General features: G+C 33.3%; 1 protein-coding gene across 2 annotated transcripts in view; it reads right to left on the bottom strand.

The window, feature by feature from the left end:
- Positions 1-19,000, bottom strand: part of LOC143222208 (cGMP-inhibited 3',5'-cyclic phosphodiesterase 3A-like) — a 247,057-nt gene that overhangs the window by 136,798 nt on the left and 91,259 nt on the right. The gene's annotated exons all lie outside the window — the stretch shown is intronic.

Genomic DNA, 19,000 nt, shown 5'->3' with positions numbered 1-19,000 from the left:
TACTGTAAGTTATAAACGTCAATGACTGCAAGCTATAACTGTACTTTGCTGTGACTGTAGTCTAAGCGACGACAAACTGCAGATGAAAGTGGCTGTGGCTTTAAACTGTAAATAAGTATGGTCAATATTTTTGGTTAAAATATAAAGCTTAATTAAACTATTTTGGTACAGTAAGACACTATGAGCTTCTCTTTGTTAAAGTTATAAAAATATTTCATTTTGATTGAAATACTATTATGCAAATAACATTTCTTTTATATTGAGCTTACATACAACAACTGCTAGAGATAAATATTGCGTAACTAATATATATGCAAAAACGGCTTGTTTGGGTTGAGAAAATATTTTACATAGAAGTTTTTGCATATATATGTCTCTACAAGTGGGTTTTCTCGACATCACTGAATATTGCGTAACTGTTGTTTATCATATTCACAGAATGTTACAGTTGGCTGTCCTTAATTTTGAACTGATCTTCGAAAGTAAGACAGTCATTGAAAAACACCAGCTGTTAAGTTTAGATAGTTTCCCATAAGAATAATGCCTAGAAACAACAAATCATATTTGTTCCTTACAGGAAGGAATATTTACTGGATGTAAAAAATTATGTCTTTTTGCAACTATGGATGTTTGGCGTAAACAAATACCACCCAGTTCTAAACTGTTCCCGCAGGTATGTTCACTTGGCATAAATAAATCATGACACAGCCCCCTGGGAATATTCTCTGGGAAATTTAATTTGACAATATTTTATCAATGGAGACACTGCTGATACAAATACCTCTGGTAAAAGTGAAATGTAGCTATTAATGTTTTCACCCACAAGGGATGTTTACTTAGAAAAAATATATATAATGTTTTTCTCTGTTATACAATTGTATTTTCTTCACTTCTGAATGTTTTTTTTTTTTAAATAAGGCGTAACTTTTACGTTATAAGTACATTTTCCCAAAGTTAGTTTGTTTGTTTCAGCTCTAGGCCACACAATAGACGTAAATAATAATAGCTGACTCACTGGGGACTGTTCCTGCATTTACAACAATATCAGAAGTGTCTAGGTTTTACATATTGTTTACACAAAATATAAATTTTTTCTCCTAAAATTGTGACTATTTATAAATGGAATTACTCCATTCCCTGCTCAATGTTTCTAAAATGCTTACATTATATAACATTTCAAAATAGTTTAAATACTTAAATAATTTCAACAAAATATCTAAATAATTTATTTAGTGACTGTGAAACAATACTTCCCTCCGTCAGTGAGATATTACTGTACACAAGCTCAAAATTTACTTTTGATCATGGAGAATTTCACTTCTCACAATCAATGTAAGAACAAAAAGGCTTTAAATAATGGTTTCATTTATAATAAACACTAAAAACACGGTAATATCAAAACACACCTTTGTTACGGACGTTTTGAAATTTCCTTAAATTCCATCATCACCGTTAATAGCCGAAAAAATTGTCATAATATTCCAACTATAAAAGAAACAATGATTCTCTCCCGTTAGACACCAGTATGTATTTACAATGATAAAATCAGGGTTTCGATTCCCCATCGATAAACGCGAATAGCCAGATATGATTTTGATATAATAAAATACACAAAAAACAACAAACAGCAACATTAGTATTGAGCGAGTTTTCGTGTTCAATCAGAAGTTTAGAAAGAACGGATTTAAACGGCAACAATATAATAGAATGATAAAAAGAACGGCGCATGTGCTCAATAGATAGCATCGTTAAGATAAATTATTATAGAGAAAGGTTCAAATGTAAATATAAATATTGTAACTTTAGAAAAATAATAAATACCAAATAACAATTGTGAGAATCTGGAACTGATCACATTCATAACAACAGAGAGGAGTTGATGTTATTATTTACTGTTGGGTGATCATTTAAAATGGGGAGGCTTTCTTTAATAAAGAGTTGAGGAGACGAGAATTTTAAAGTTTTCAAGAAAACGATGATAGTTATTCTCGCTAAATCGGATACAATGAGATCCACTCGGTTGGATAAGTTCACACCAAACATGCTCGCCCTTTTAGGCTTGGGTTCGTTATAATGTTACGGTCAATCCCACTATTCGTTGGTAAAATAGTAGCCCAAGAATTGACGGTAGGTAGTGATGACTAACTGCCTTCGCTCTAGTCTTACACTGCTAAATTAGGGACAGCTAGCGCAGATAGCCCTCGCGTAGCTTTGCGCGAAATTCAAAACTAACAAACACATCGGATAACTCAGTTTTTTTTTTATTTTTCATACCTACTTCAAGCTTAAATTCCCACTAGCTCGTGTGCACGTGAGTAACATGTAGTTTTACCAATTAATGTAGCTTTAAAGCCAACATGTGCATCTATATACGACCCGTAAGCTTATAGCAGTGGAGAGAGTGATTTTGCTTCAAAATATATTTTTAATTATAAATGTTGACGTAAATACTAAATGTATCTTAATTTGTGGGTAATATGTTTTGATTATTTTTAATGTGATATATAAAACTTTGCCAATGAAAAGAGTGACAGGTTTGTTTGTTTGTTTTTTTAATTAAGCACAAAGCTAAACAATGGGCTATCTGTGCTTTACCCCCCACGGGTATCGAAACCCGGTTTTTAGCGTGGTAAGTCCGCAGACATACCGCTGAGCCACTAGGGGGGTCAGAGTGATAGGAACTAGTATCAATTTTCGTATGATAGAAAGTAAGAAATTAAGAGAATAACCGTTGCTTCGTAATATTTTAAGAATTTATGGGACGTTAACGCTGATGATGAAACTTAAGGAAACTCCGGAACGCTGGTATTAAGGGTGTTTTTGATATTACCGTATTTTAAAATATTAATTATGAAATTATAGTTTCATTTCGTAATAACAGTAATGCCTGTAATATAAGTTCACGGTTTTTAAAATATTTAATTAATTTGAATATGAAGACGAAATGCGGAAGACTGCCGAAACGTCGCCAAACCGCAACAGAATTGTTTTTTAAAGACTCATTATATCACACAGATAAACACTAGAATTTAGTTACATTTTCCCGGTTGTTTACTCGTTTATTGAAGTTCGCACAAAGGTGCTTGAGGGTCATCTGTACTAGTCGTTCTTAATTTAGAAGCGGTAGATTAGATGGAAGGCAACTTGTCAACACAATCTAATTTTAAATCTTGGATTGCTCCTTTTTACAATGAAAAGTGAAACCATCATATTATAACGCTTCCAGGGCTGAAAGGATGGGTGAGCATATTCAGTGAAGTGATTCGAACACAAAACCCGAAAACAGCGACTCGAATGTGTTAATTAAATCACCAAAGCATGCCAGGCTAATGTTTTCTGAATCAACATTTTTTGTTTGTCCTTGAATTTAATTTACCAATTACTAAGGATTTTAAACAACCATAGATGCTGCCATCTATTGCATTGAAGAAGAACTGTAACACATAACAATTTGAAGTGTAACATATAAACGTTACTGGTATTTTTAATTATTCTTTTATTACTATAGTAAGTGTATTAATTTAATACTAAAATGTTTATGCAAATCACAGATAATGACATTAATAAAGAATTATATATATACGTTATATCATGTGTACGTTAATGCGAGAGTTTAAGAATATAAATTGCTAATAAAAGTAAAGTAAATGTAAAAAAATAATACAAATATAATATACGCAAGAAAATTCTTAAAAAATATTTGTTCTTTTTGTTTGTGCAGGGAGTCCAGACATATTGTAAGTTACTGTAAAGTTTACTGTCTCCTCATTGAAATGGGTGATATGATTAAATTAATGACTGTGATCGATTTTAATAGAAAATTTTATTTCATTATTAACAGGCTAACAAAAATATTTTTCTATGTTTTATGCAAAATAGAAACGAATATAAAAAGCATTACTGGCAATACTGGCTGCTAAATAACATTTCTTAAATTTACGTCCTCTAAAATGTATAGTTTTTACCTTATATATTTTTCAAGTTGAGTAAAGTTTTAAACGCATACACCTCTGAGCAGTGAGAAACCTTGCGGAAGGATGTTTTCAAAGTTAACAAACTCTATAAGAAAATAATAATAGCAACAATAATAAGAGAAAATGTATTTCTCTTCTCTGAGTTTCATTTTCAAAATTGTACAGATTTGCTTATACTGGAAAACGCCTGTTTGCTGATTTGTAATTAAGCACAAAGCTACTCTATGGGTTATCTGTACTTTGTCTACTACGGGTATTGAAATCCGATTTCTAGCGTTGCAAATTCACAAATATACCACTGTACCACGGGAGGTGTTGGATAACATCAAATTTCACTTAGTAAAAAACAAAACACCCTTCTCAGATTCAGAATAATCAACGAATATGTTTTGTAGTTTGATGGTTATAAACTACAAACCGAGAAAATGCCCTACCTACTTATTATATAAGAATATTCAAAGTCATACATAATCCGCATCCGGATCTGAATCCGAACAATTTGGGGGAAAAGTGTCCCATTCTGACTTCCCAACATTTTGTAAAAGTTTTGTATCCATCAGTCAATTAATTTTCGAGAAACGTTCGCGAAAATACTGACGGACAGACACACGTTGACCTGAGTGCAATACCTTTACATTTCTCCAGAGACGAGGGTAATAAAGTCTTTCAAGGCTTAAAAGAAATATTTCACAAATGACTTCTTTTATTTAGCTAAAAGCGTTTGTAAAAAAAGTATTCTTTGTCTGCAAAATTAGTGTCAACAGTGTTTAGTGAAACAATTCATAAGATAGTTAGCCCCCTGAATGTTGCTCAAATTAAAATACGATTTCAGTATACTTAAAAATGTAAAAAAAAAAACAGAAAAACGATTCATTAAGTTACAAGCGAAAAAATGTTATAATAACTCAGTTACTGTTAACCAAGTTACGACCTCAAACGTGTTAAAACAATAGAGATAGAAATGGCAGTTTTTCAGTTTGAAAAGTTTAACAAAATGAGATATATGATTCGACATATCTCTATCCTAAGTGTGTGTCACAACAAGATAGGCTATGATTGAACAAATTTTAATCTTAATATAGGCTACGATTCAATAATGTTCGGTCTTAAAGATGTAAAAAATGAACACGATTCAGTAAATTTCAATGTTAAATTTTTGTTCCCACAGGGTATACGATTCAACAAAATTAACTTTTGACGGTTTGTTACAATAAAAGAAATATGAGTGAACAAATTTCAATGTTGAAGATGTTACGATGTGATAAACATGATCCAATAGATCACTGTTAACAGTGTGTTACCGCAAGATACGTACAAGTCAGTCAGCAAATTTCAACCTTAAAGGTATTACAATAGAATGTACAATCAATAAACATTTTCCATTGTTACACAATAAATCCAGGAAACTGGCAAGATTTCTTCATGCATCAAAGTTTATATAAACTAGTTACATAAGTAATGAAATTTCAGTCTTAATAGTCTTTTGCAACAATGATACCAAAAACTTAATTTCAGCCTCATATGTGTACCATAATAATATAGAAATCAGACTTGCTATATAGCTTTTGTACGTATAAAAATCTCATAAAAAAAAAACAAAAAAACTTACTATTTCGATAAAATGTGTTTCGCTACATTGTAATCTTCATTAACAGCACGCAACTGAAGAGTGGTCTCTAATATAATATAGTTCATTGTTTTAGGAGTGTTGCCAATACTAATGGAAAATAATATGTTCGAGTTCTATAATTTGTAATTAATTTGCCATAGGCATCTCTATCTAGTTCAAGTCTTTATTACAAGTTTCAGAAATTTAATGCACACTTAGTGTTGCTGAGGTTAGGTTATTGTGCACATTTCATGACAGTGAGACGTATTCATATCTGCTACCAAACAGTAGAAAGCAAGAAAATACTTTAACATCGCACCGTAATCAAAAGATCGAAATAAAGCTTACAGTGTATTTTACTACTGGTTGTGTGAGATATGTATATATTTTCTTGTAACAGATGAATCAAATCAAACAGTATATATCTTTATATATAGTATTACCTTTTTTCTCAACATCAAGTAAGAATACAATCAGTTCAGTTAACAGTAAGAGGCTTTTTCTTTCACTTCAGAGTGTCGTGAAGTTATTCGATATCACGTTTTTATTTAAAACTTTTTTTGCAAAGGTAAAGAAAAACTATCTGCGCATAGCTACCTTTCATGCTTGTATTGAAAGACTTTAGGTTAAAAACGTCCGTCACTCTTGGTTGATTGAAGAGCGAAATTTGACTCCTATTTTTATAGCGCATCCACGGCCTGAAAGAAATGAGTGCATTTGTGAGGCAATAAGTCGTGATTCATGAACTCTGAGATTCATATTCCAGGCATGCTGGCCCGGCATGGTCAAGTGGTTAAGATACTCGACTCGTAATCTGAGGGTAGCGTGTTTGAATCCCCGTCACACCAAACGTGCTCGCCCTTTCAGCCGTGAAAGCGTTAAAATGTGTGGTCAATCCCACTGTACGTCGGTAAAAGAGTAGCCGAAGAGTTGGCGGTGGGTGGTAATGACTAGCTGCCTTTCCTCTAGTCTTACACTGCTAAATTAGGCAGGAACGGCTAGCGTAGATAGCCTTCGAGTAGCTTAGAAATTCAAAAACAAACCAGGCATGCTAACAATTGGCGTATACCAACCTCCGAAACATAATGTGTTATTGAGAAATGGTAAGCGAAAAGTACTCATAGAAATCTCATTATATGTAAAAATGTCATAATACGTACTGTTAGAAGTCATACGAAGAATTGGTTAAAACACAGGAACTAACATAAATTAAAAAAAATTGAGCCACAAGAGGTAAAACTAGAACATACGACTAATAAAAGTGATTAACAACAATATATTTGAACGACCAGTAAATGCTTTTAACAAACGTTTAGAACACCTGAAATCAACGTCTACTGTCTATGACCACAAGAGCTGTAATCCCATTTGGCCACTTATCTATCAGTTCTATTGATACAGCTACAATGATTCATTTTTGTATTAATTTCATCGTACTTTAATAATTAAGCATTAGATAACAACAACTAAACATTTTTCATTCAGAAAAGAAACTTCTCGAACAAATTTGAAGTCTTTTTTTTTTTTTTAGAAAAGAAGCCGAGCAACAGCTAAATATATCCAATATCTGTAAATTTAGAGAACGTTTCGAGACACAATGACAGAGAAAATTTGGTTTTAGCCCTTTTTTTATATGCTTGTCATTTTGCCCGGCATGGCCAGGTGGGTTAAGGCGTTCGACTTGTAATCCGATGGTCGCGGGTTCGAATCCTGGTCGCACCAGACATGCTCGCCCTTTCAGTCGTGGGGGTTTTATAATATTATGGGCACTCCCACTAGTCGTTGGTAAAAGAGTAGCTCAAGAGTTGGCGGTGGGTGGTGATGACTAGCTGCCTTCCCTCTAGTCTTACACTGCTAAATTAGGGACGGCTAGCACAGATAGCCCTCGAGTAGCTTTGCTCGAAATTCAAAAAACAAACATCCTTGTCATGAGAACAAGTTGGCGTTGAAACGAATTATTAACTTATACAATGAAACATTTTATTTTCTTCTGGTAAAATATCAAATACAATTTCATTTTTATCTTCAAATCCTGAGAACTGTCAGTTTATATAGTTCTTCGTTTATACGGCAGATCTCTCGAAAAGGGCTTCATCTTACAACTTCCCGAGGTGTATGTAACCTGCAACTTAACGTTGCATCATGCTTATTGCTACCTTACTGTTTTATCACACGGTGGTGCTTTTAACACATATTAATCACAATGAATTTGGAGATGCTGCTTTTAATGCTTTTATTTCTACTAGATACAATTTATATGTTTTAATTAAGCTCAAACTTGGCATATCTATATACATTACAAAACAATTAGGAGAAATGTAAATTATAAACGTCGTTTGGTTTGAACATATTATAGGTCCATATAAGCACCCAGTCTCCACAGAAACTCCTCAGTATTCGGAGTAACAAATTAAACTTATATGATACATTAAATTTGAAATAAATTATTCATTGTTAGCTATATGCACAAACTATAATTATGAATGCACAACTGGGTAAACCTACATTGGATTGGTTTGTTTGGTTTGAATTTCGCGCAAAGCTACACGAGGGCTATCTGGGCTAGCTGTCCTTAAATTAGCAGTGTAAGACGAGAGGGAAGGCAGCTAGTCACCACCACCAACTGCCATCGAAGAGTGGGATTGACTGTCACATTATAACGCTCCCATGGCAGAAAGGGCGGGCATGTTTGGTGTGACGGGGATTCGAACGCCTTAATCACCTTGCCATGCCGGGCCCCTACACTGGAACATTCAGATTTAGAAATTAATTTCCGTCTCAACGCTTTGAACTTAAATATAACAATTACGCTCAATATTTTAATCTTGAACAAGCACAACGAACTCAACAGTAACCAACATTAAACAATTCACATTGTGAAACTTTCTAGGATGGACGTCAACTGCCGATTGTGGAGACACAAGTGTAGAGGACGACGTTTCAAAACTATTCCACCTTTCGTCTTCAGGTCTTGAAAATCTAATTGAAAGTCTAATTGAAACGATAATATATATATACAAACACTTTTTTCTATGTGTCCAAAGCCATAGCAGCAATTAAAAAATAAAAAGTTATATTACCAACATTAAAATGTTCTTATTAATTGAAAATACTGAATACTTGAATAGCTATTCACACAGTGATAGGTCTTTCATCAGAACCTGAGATACACTAAAGCATACCTTCCAAACTATTGATTACAGAAAATGTTCTTGCCATCAGTAGAGATAGAATGCAAGTATTCAAACTATTTTTTACTTTAGCTATTGCTTGTCGGTCACCTACGAATCTGTAATAAACGAATGTTTTAGGCTACTAAACAATAACTCGAAACTAGACCTCGTCTCCAAAGCAAACGACTTGCCTGTAGGGTCGTTGTCATTGTTCACATAGAACCATTAGACATTGAACGCAAGTGTCAAATTCCTGGAAAACCAATAGAAGGAGGAAAGCAGATCGATATTAACAAAATTAATCGGGCATGGAAACAAAGAGTACGGAATTTCGCATAATGAATTCATTGTCCTTTTTCATTCAACACTTTGGTCACCATCAATTGTACAGCACTGTTGTACTAAGATGTTTTTGTTCAGTTTTATCCATAAATTACTGTCGTGATACTTGGACATTGTTCAGATATTTATAATTATAAAAACCTTTTAATCAAAGTCTTATCAGAAAGCTAAGCTTTCTTTCAAAAGATTAATTTACCATTTCTTGCTTTTTTCATTACAACTGCCACATGTCCGTTGCTTTACAGTGCGGATATGTGAACAATAAAACAGTAATCGCAGTTAATATTATTATAACGGAGCTCGCGATGCATACATCCAAAACTCAGATCTCGTAACTACCGCACCAATCATAACCAGTCATAACTGGGTAATATTTTTATAGCTGAGCAATAAATAAAGCTATTAAAATTTTTACAGAAATGATATGTTTTAGATTTAACCAAAACAAATTATAAAACGTATGTAAGTTTCAAATGTAAAACAATCAAAAACAAACTTAAAAATTATTTGTATTTTATTTGGTGAAAATCTCTTGAATGTTGCAGTAGAAAAGCAAGACACTTTTATTGATAACCGTATGTACAAAGATATACTTAATTAAAATCTACTCTGTTATATAATGTTGTAATGACAGATCATTTTTGAATTGAAATTTCAATAACATAATTTTTCTCATGGATGGTGAACATAACCGAATTTCAAGCATGAGTACATTGTTGTAGAACTGTCAGACAAGGCCGCAGGAACTAGCTGCTATACCTTCCCGGAGAGTGGGTGTTTCTACTAGTAAGTTTAAATGTCAGAAGATAATTAATGTAATTATACAGAGTGTTCGAGTTTCAAAAATATCCTTGTAGTTGTAGTTCTAGAACTGAAAAGTTGCAAGCCCACTTGATTTAAATGTGCTTTTCTTCTCATGTCAATGTTGTTCACTATATTCTAAACAGTTGTATTTAAATTTGGCGTGTATCCAGCTTTGCATTTCTGTTATTTTGTTATATGAATATTCTTCTGCAGGAAAGAGTGTGATTACACACTCCATCCACTAGTTCTCTCGTGGTGATGTTGCACTGACAAATGTACAAGAATTTGCCTTGAAATAAACATGCAGGTGCTAAAAATGTCGACCTTGGCTCTATTGCTCACATATCGTTCTAGATGCATAGACAATTCGTTCTTAAAAAGGGAGACTAATACACTTGATTCAACTAACTCAAACTAACGTTCAAATAACTCAAACACATTATTTAAGGTTGTGACTGAATATGTTGCTGTACTTTCAAAAGTTTAAAACATCTACGAAATATCTATTTCAGCTGAGCTAGAAAATGAACAGTGTCTAGACGACGAAAAGATAATTTTTTAATGGCAAACTGCCAATAAAGGGCAGTGACCTGTCTCTCTACTAAGTTCACTAACGTGAACGTGAATTCATTCACAAACTCAGCACAAGGAAATGAACTGGTGCCAACAAATCCTGTATCACATACCTATTAACAAAGCCAGTAAAACAGTTAACCAGTCATAAAACAAAGACAGAAGATGTTCGTATTACAACCTGTCATATTTGTCCCTATTAATGTTAATTTATGAAGTACTTACCATTAGTTAGTCAGAACCTGGTGTTTTGTCACACAAATGAAGAAATTAAACCACTAATTTTTCACCTTTATGTTATTAACTTTCTACACTAAACTAAAACACATAATAATCACAATGATATTGTGATACACCTCTATGTAAATATACATTTATAATTTCAAACAGTGTGGATATATGACTGGAATGTTCTTGCTAGATGCACTTCGGTAAAATGTGTGACTTCATATTAACTTTTGTTAATCTCAATTGTTTTGGGGTTTCAATTAAAAAGCCTTCTAACCCTAAAAACCGTTCATCAGTTTATTTGGTAAGGTTCTTCATAAAAATAAAAATGCAAATTCAATATCTAGTATTTTTATGCAATTATTTTCTTACTGAAACAAACAGAAACTTATTTATTACTGAATCGTAGATTATTCAGAGTAAAAAAAGAAGTTGCACAATTAATAGCTTCTCTGTACGTATTGATTACTTAGTGATTATAATACGGTATATGGCATTTCTAAAAAAAACTTTGTTGGCCTTTCTTAGTGGTTTGTGGTTAAGATCGACAACAAGCTGAACAGATTTTTTTACGTCATATGAAATTCATTGAGTTTGACTAGTTCAAAACAGTCAGTAATAAAATTCTATATGACTTACCAATCAATTAATGCTAAACAAATGAATAATTTCTGAACGTCTATCAATTAACGTTACATGTGATAATCCAAGATTTTATAACTGCTGGAAACATATATACGCCAAATAAACGCTTTGCCATCTGATATAAAGAGGTGACCAGCTAATTCCTTCTAACACACTTTTTTTCTTTTAACAACTCAATCTACCTAGTTATTAAGCGCAATGTTTCCTCAACACTCCTCTCTATCCGATTTAAAACCTACTTACTAGATTACTTCCACGTAATATTGTAGCCTTTTTCTTTATCCTAGATTATGATGAAGGGAATATCGCCTAAATGTTGACCCTACGTCACTTTTTACATCTATTTCAGTCGTTTTGGAATATACTCGAAATTTACTCACTCCCAGTTTATTGTAATTGTTTGGTGATTTAAAGCAGTATTATCACTGTTTTCGTTTTTGCTTAATTTCTTCTTCTTTCAAATACTTTTCAAACGAACGACATTTCTTCATTTTTCGACGGATTGACTTAAACCTTGGTACGGTTACACCTTTGTCCAATACACCCAATCTTTTTTTCTATAGACCTCATACATTAAAATTGGGTGGACTTGCTCATTTTTAATATTTATAAGGAGGGGAAGATTCATAATGGCACAAAAACATAATTTTATGGTTTTTTTGACAATTACTCTGCCGTATTTCGGTATGCAGTCAATTTTGAATGTTTTTGTTTTTAGCTCAGTTTTTCAGCGAGGAAAGAGTAGTTTGAGGTTATCGTGAACTGTTCATGTTTATGTCAACCAACTCACATGTAATTTGGCACAAAAATACCTTCATGAAGGCGCCAAAGCAGTGACATAAACAGATTCCGATTTTCTGGTGTCAAAATGACTATGTTGAGATTGCGTGGCGGACAAATGTTATATTCGCTAGTAAATGTTTGCCTTTTCAAATGTAAATATTTGATTTTAACATTATTTTGAATAAAAAAGTAACTAAAATTTATCTACAAATCAGTTCTTACGGATTTTGTTACGTTTTTAAATTTAATTTTCATCCACTGATCTTAAAGATCATTAAACAATAAGATAAATGTACATTGTTTTTAGTAATGTTTTTGCAATTATTCTACTCATTTAACCATACAAAAAAGCTATTTGTATAAACAACAAATTGCATCTTTCTTTTATATTCCATATGTAGTTAGCCATAAGGTCAATCATAATTTCTGAGATGTCTTATCAAGAAAGTTGTTAAATAATTTCTCTCTACTTCCAAATGTAATCTTTACAAAAACGAAAAAAAAGTGGAAAATCGGATATGATATCCACAAGGATTAAAGATCTAAAACCGTTTACCATGAAATCAAGTTTTAGAAAGATGAATACTAAGAAAAGGAAAAATTTAAACTAGAAGCTTTAACAATATGAATAATGGCATTACCAAATTGAATTTTATAATTATTCGGACACGGAGTATAGCTGATAACTACTGTAGCACATATCTACTTTTGTCTAAACACCTTAAACATAAAATATCTTTTTTTTCTCCATCGTTATTTGACCAGATGGTTAAGGCACTCGACTCCTCATCGGAGGGGCGCGGGTTAGAATCCCCGTCACGCTAAACATTCTAACATTTCATCCGAGTAGTATAGCATGAAAAATCATGATCTATAATATACAAACCTAATATCGTGAGCCAAACTGCGTATTTTCGATAATCAATAATGAAGTGGGGGGAAAAATCACTAATTAACGTGATTTTCACACAAATCTTAGATGTATTAGTTTCTAAAGTTTCGTCAACTTTCGGTGTTTAAATGGTAACTTCTTCAAAAAATTTTGAATTAAAAATTAAATGATTTTCTAAATTACTAAAATGAAAGAAAAACACCTGTACATTTTACGAAAATTAACGTTTGTTTATTACTTCGAAAACATGATGAATTAATTTTATCCGTCACAACATCCTGAGCTGCCTTAATTACTCACTTCAGTCCCAGATGTTTCTCAAGCTTCTGCTCACTTCCTATTACGTCACTGATAACGTCAATAGCGAGAGCTAGAAAAGCAACAGCGTCTACTAGCTCTGACAAGATTGGTGTTTATCATATGAAAATGCTGTTATCCGAAGTTGTGATGTAATTTCTTTAATAGAGACCGTGTCGTACTTTTAGTAAGCAACAACTATAAAATGCACTTCGCAGCTCAAGACTTTTTTTCTTTTGAGAACGAATATTATTTTACATACTTAGTTCAGACTTCTTTAATGACTTCAATTGCGAATGGTTTCTTTTAATTTGTATTTACTATTCATACGACATTGTTGAGATAATAATCAATCCTTCATGAAAAAGTGTTCCATGTATAATTAAAGTGTATAACATTGTTCATTTACATGTGTTAAAAGTGTAAGCATTCACCTATGACTAACCCTTTCATTGTTCATATATGTAGAGATAGTTTATCAGAGATATATTATTTGTTAAATAATAGTAAAATATCTATTCATTTAACTTGTTTATGGTTTTTTCATACATTTTATAGATTAGATAAATGAAAAACAAGACGGCCTTTTGTTTTGAATGTTTCATTCCAATAATTCATTGACAAACAATATCGACTAACAATAGTTGTTGGTAGAGACTAAAAACTAAACATAATTCAGAGTTTGTATGCCAAAATTACGCACTTGTAAAAAAATTAGGAAAACATAACAATAAAACAAATGGGAAAAAATTCGTTGCATCGATGAGAAGTAACAAAAATCTTACGTTGAACTGTGGTCTGAAAAATATACCCAACCCGTAACATCTATAGACATTTGACATCAAGAGAAAACTTGGAAACACTGTCGTTTAACTAAACTGAAACATAACATTCATAACATATATCTTTACGAACAAAAATAAATTGTTTGTTTGTTTTTGGAATGTCGAACAAAGCTACTCGAGGGCTATCTGTGCTAGCCGTCCCTAATTTAGCAGTGTAAGACCAGAGGGAAGGCAGCTAGTCATCAGCACCCACCGCCAACTCTTGGGCTACTCTTTTACCAACGAATAGTGGGATTGACCGTCACATTATAACGCCTCCACGGCTGGGAGGGCGAGCATGTTTGGTGCGACGGGGATGCGAACCCGCGACCCGCAGATAACGAGTCGCATGCCTTAACGCGTTTGGCCATGCCGGGCCAAAATAAATTGTAAGAGAAATGTAACTTTGATTTTTGACCTGCCGAGGAATAAAACGCTTGTTTAGCATTTAACTTTAGCATATACATGCAAATGGCCAACAACACCTACCATACTGTCTAAAACGCAAACTTATATATTAAATAACAGTAATAATAGTAATTGTGCGAAACTGTCCCATTCTTAACATAAATAACGTTTCTCAAAAGAAAATAACATGAAATTGCTTTTAATTCAAGAAAAACAATTAATAGGGATATATTCTAGATTGGGCGTCCCTGGAGTAATTTGGACTGTGTGGTGTTTGGACTGAATAAATAATTCTACAAACGAATCATAAAACATTGATTTCAGTTAGAAATCCATGAGATTGAAAGAACGACATAAATTAGCTAGTTATTGCTCTTAGCTCTTCTACTTCCTCTTCGACCCAATTAATTTGTCAACCTATTCAGTGATGACGAGAAACCCACTTGTTGAGAAATTTATATGCAAAAACGGCTCGTTTTGGCTGAGAAAACACTTTTACATAGAAGAGCGAACAACGTTTCGACCTTCTTCGGTGAACCTGACGATGACCGAAGAAGGTCGAAACGTTGTTCGCTCTTCTATGTAAAAGTGTTTTCTCAGCCCAAACGAGCCGTTTTTGCATATAAATTTGTCAACCTATTATTGACAAATGGTTCTTCTCTTGTATTATCATCTATTCATATTTTTCCACATAGTCACAAGAGCCCGAATCACGAAATATACTCTTCAAAATAAGAAACGCAAAAGAGATATTTTTGTTATTTTAAAGAGAAATATATGTAATAACGTTACAAGCTCAGAGTATGTGATGTTACACGTGTTAAGGCACTGATTGTCAGACCAAAATGACAATAAAACTTGTGCACTTTGAAAACGGAGGAAAACATCGGATTTTTCACCAAAATGCATGCGTGTCCAATAAATTTGTTTGACAGATCTACATGTTCTGCAAGTGTAACATGTGCAAAATCCCTATAAAAGTGACGGGTTCTCGGGTTCCATAGCTCAGTGTTAAGCCACCGACACGCAATACAGTTACGCCAAGACTGACTGAAGCACAACGCAACAACGCCATTGGTCGCTTCGAAGCAGGCGAATCTCGATCAGATGTTGCCAGAGCTGTGAATGTCAACCCAAGCACCGTCACAAGGCTATGGAATCGTCACCAACAACATGGATCAACTCGTGACCGTCCACGATCTGGCAGACCTCGTGTGACCACGCCCGCACAAGATCGCAACATCCGGTTACGTCACCTTCGGGATAGGACCACCACTGCGACGTCTACTGCCTCAACCATACCAGGGCTGCATAGGATTTTCCATCAGACCGTACGCAATCGTCGACGAGATTCTTAGGCCCCATCATGGTGAACGTCGACGTTGGTTTTCAACATGACAACGCCCGTCCTCACGCAGCCCGACTCACCACTATCTTCTTGAGACACCACAACATCATCGTTCTTCCCTGGCCCTCCAGATCACCAGATTTAAACCCCATCGAACATCTTTGGGATGAGTTGGACCGACGTCTGCGACGGCGACAACCTCAATTGCAGACTCTACCTCAGCTTGCAGCAGCTTTGTAGGCTGAGTGGACAGCCATTCCACAGGATGTGATTAGTCATCTCATCGCTTCCATGGGCAGGAAATGCCAAGCAGTTATTGATGCTCACGGGGGGCATACTCGTTATTGACGTTGAGTGACGTTAAACTTCACCTAGTGAGCGTGGACTTCGCCTTTGCAGACTTTGGATGTTCAGCAGTGAATGTGCAAAGTTTCACACATGTCATACAGAACTACCCGGAATAAACTTGTTAACAATTTGTCTCATATTTTGCCTTTTGTGTTTCTTTTTTTGAAGAGTATATTTGTTTTTACTTGATTTAAGGTTGTTCGCTTCAGGCTTTATGTTATGTTAAATTATAACAGCGTTTTGAAATGTGTTATCACATTGAGTGTCTGAATAAGATTTAACATATGAAATTAAGGTTTGTTAATAGTAAAAAACTGAGAACATCTTAAAACCTCAATTGTTCTGATTTTCTTTCTGATCGGGTTTGTTAAGGAATTTAGAATAGGAAATAGTGCCACAACACTGAAAATAAACTTGAAATGATCAACATTTAGATATCACACTTGAGCTATTCTGTTTGGAAAATAAGATTATAGCAAGTTTTTTAAAAGGTATAGAATAAGTTAAATTTTAACAATAAATATAATTTTAAAGGAAAAATATTGGTAATAGCAGTTGTAGCAATTTTAAGTTTTTTACTAATGTTCTGTCCTGCACATATATTACCTGAGCTCAATATATGTGCAGGTTCATTGTTATCTCAGTGAAACTTATACTAATGCGTACTTTAGCTAGTATAAACAAAGAATTTCATTAAATACCAAGGAGACTGAATTGACTGTTTTTGTAATGGAAAACAAACGTACGAATGTTTAGGTTTGATATCCACTTGGCTCTATTCTATCTGAAAAATACATATACATACATATAGAAAGACAAAAACATATTTGTCTGTTGGTAAAACATCATTTTTACAGCTTAGACTTTAGTTAAAAATAACTAAAAATAGCAATCTTTAATTAAACACATACTTCCACATTTGCTTATATATGCTTGTTTTAACCTTGACCAAAAAAAAGGAGTTAGCTGAAAAAAACTGACTTTTGAACTATAAATTACTTACTTATTTTTTATTTGAACATCATCTTTCACTACACTGTTCAATTTTTCCTTAAAATTTTTCGTTTCTTTCTTGCTTTCAACCTCCCAATTGAAGATTATAGAATTACATTTTCTTTCTTCTTGTTCCTTTGATCATGTTGTCTTAATATTCTGCAATTTACATTACGCGACTAATCTTGTTTCTTTAACTTCCTAGTGCTCTCATACAGATAAAGGTAACGTTGAAGTGATTTGTTGTCTATGGTTAGTTTTGGTACGGTTGTCAAGAACTGAAACTGAATATTAGACTAGGCACCAGAATGTATAAATTACTTATACTTACATACTTAACAAATGAGAGAGAGTAAAAAAAATCTAAATGTTTAGCTATAAAAATGAGGAACTGCAGCATGTTTATTTATTTTCTGCTTAAGAAGAGCGCAACAGATACTAGTAACACTTGTATAGTAAACTATTTCATGACGAACCATTAAATAGTATGGTAAGGAATGTCAAAATTGTAACCTATGATAATATTGATCACTTCGATAGTTTCTTCCAAAGTGGAAATACATTTACTCGATATAAAGGTCAGTAATAACCGTTCCTAATGCAGAACTGTTCATCGCACGAAGAGCAACGTATGAGAAACACTCGCTGGCTACACGGTTATTCCTGAAAGCCATAACGAGACTGAAATTTACTATGATAACACTCTCACAACTGAAAGTATGGAGCGACTTTAGCAGCATATTGTGAATCAAACGTTGAACCTTTTGAATCGCAGTACTACGTTTTAACCAGTAGTAGGCTATGCTTCGTTGTAATACAAGATTTGCATAAAGTTTTACCAACGATCCTCCCAGAAAGATGCTTTTCAACGAGCCTACTCTTTGTTTTTAAGATTAAACAACACTGTCTGCTCAATAGTTTGTGCAAATATGTTCCGAATATGGATAAAAATTCTGTGAAAATAAATAAATTGTGTTACCCAAATAATGTAAGATTTGGATTTTTTTAAACAATCAAACGTTTCATAAACCCAAATAGCAAGTGATTACATAATTTAATTGTAAATATTTTTACAATTATACGGTTATTCGAGAAAGAAAAAAAAACTGAAAGTAATTAAAAGTTAATTTTATGCAGTTGAAATGTACTATTCAAGTACGACAAAGTTTAAACCTAAAACCTATATTTTTACCACCATGTTATCATAGGTTGAAAACGTAAATGATGTATATGTGTTTTCTATAAAAATTATGTTTTGTTAAATACTTCCAATTTGCGTTCGAAACAGTTAAGAAACATAAATAAAGTTTAGTTTACTTATACATAAACAAAATCTCCATTTTTCTGTCTGTGTTTGATGACTTAACTTAATGTGAACGACGTTTTTTTAAGAATTTTAATCTTTTCAACATATAACTCGATTTTTTTCAAATATTAATATATTTAATATCAGTAACAAAAAAATATTCTAAAATTTTTTGGAATGCAGGGAAGGAAAATAGTCGGAAATTAGAGAACATTTGAGATGGGAGGAAAATCTGTATTCCCGTTCCTGTATTCTACATGCACTTACAGAGTGGGCCATACATACGTTAAGTGACGGAATGCAGGAACAAGTAATGCATTTTTCCCTTCCATCCCAATTGCTCTCTAGCATCTGATCATTTTTCATCCCAACATCCAAACAATTTTGGAATAAGATTTTTATTATTCTTTTCTCCTCTATTCACGAGTCGAAGTCTTGGCGTTCAGTGGTGCT

Source organism: Tachypleus tridentatus, chromosome 8, assembly GCF_004210375.1.
Source record: "Tachypleus tridentatus isolate NWPU-2018 chromosome 8, ASM421037v1, whole genome shotgun sequence".
NCBI lineage: Eukaryota > Metazoa > Arthropoda > Merostomata > Xiphosura > Limulidae > Tachypleus > Tachypleus tridentatus.
The sequence above is the reverse complement of the archived record's forward strand: the minus strand, read 5'-3'. Positions and strand labels throughout refer to the sequence as shown.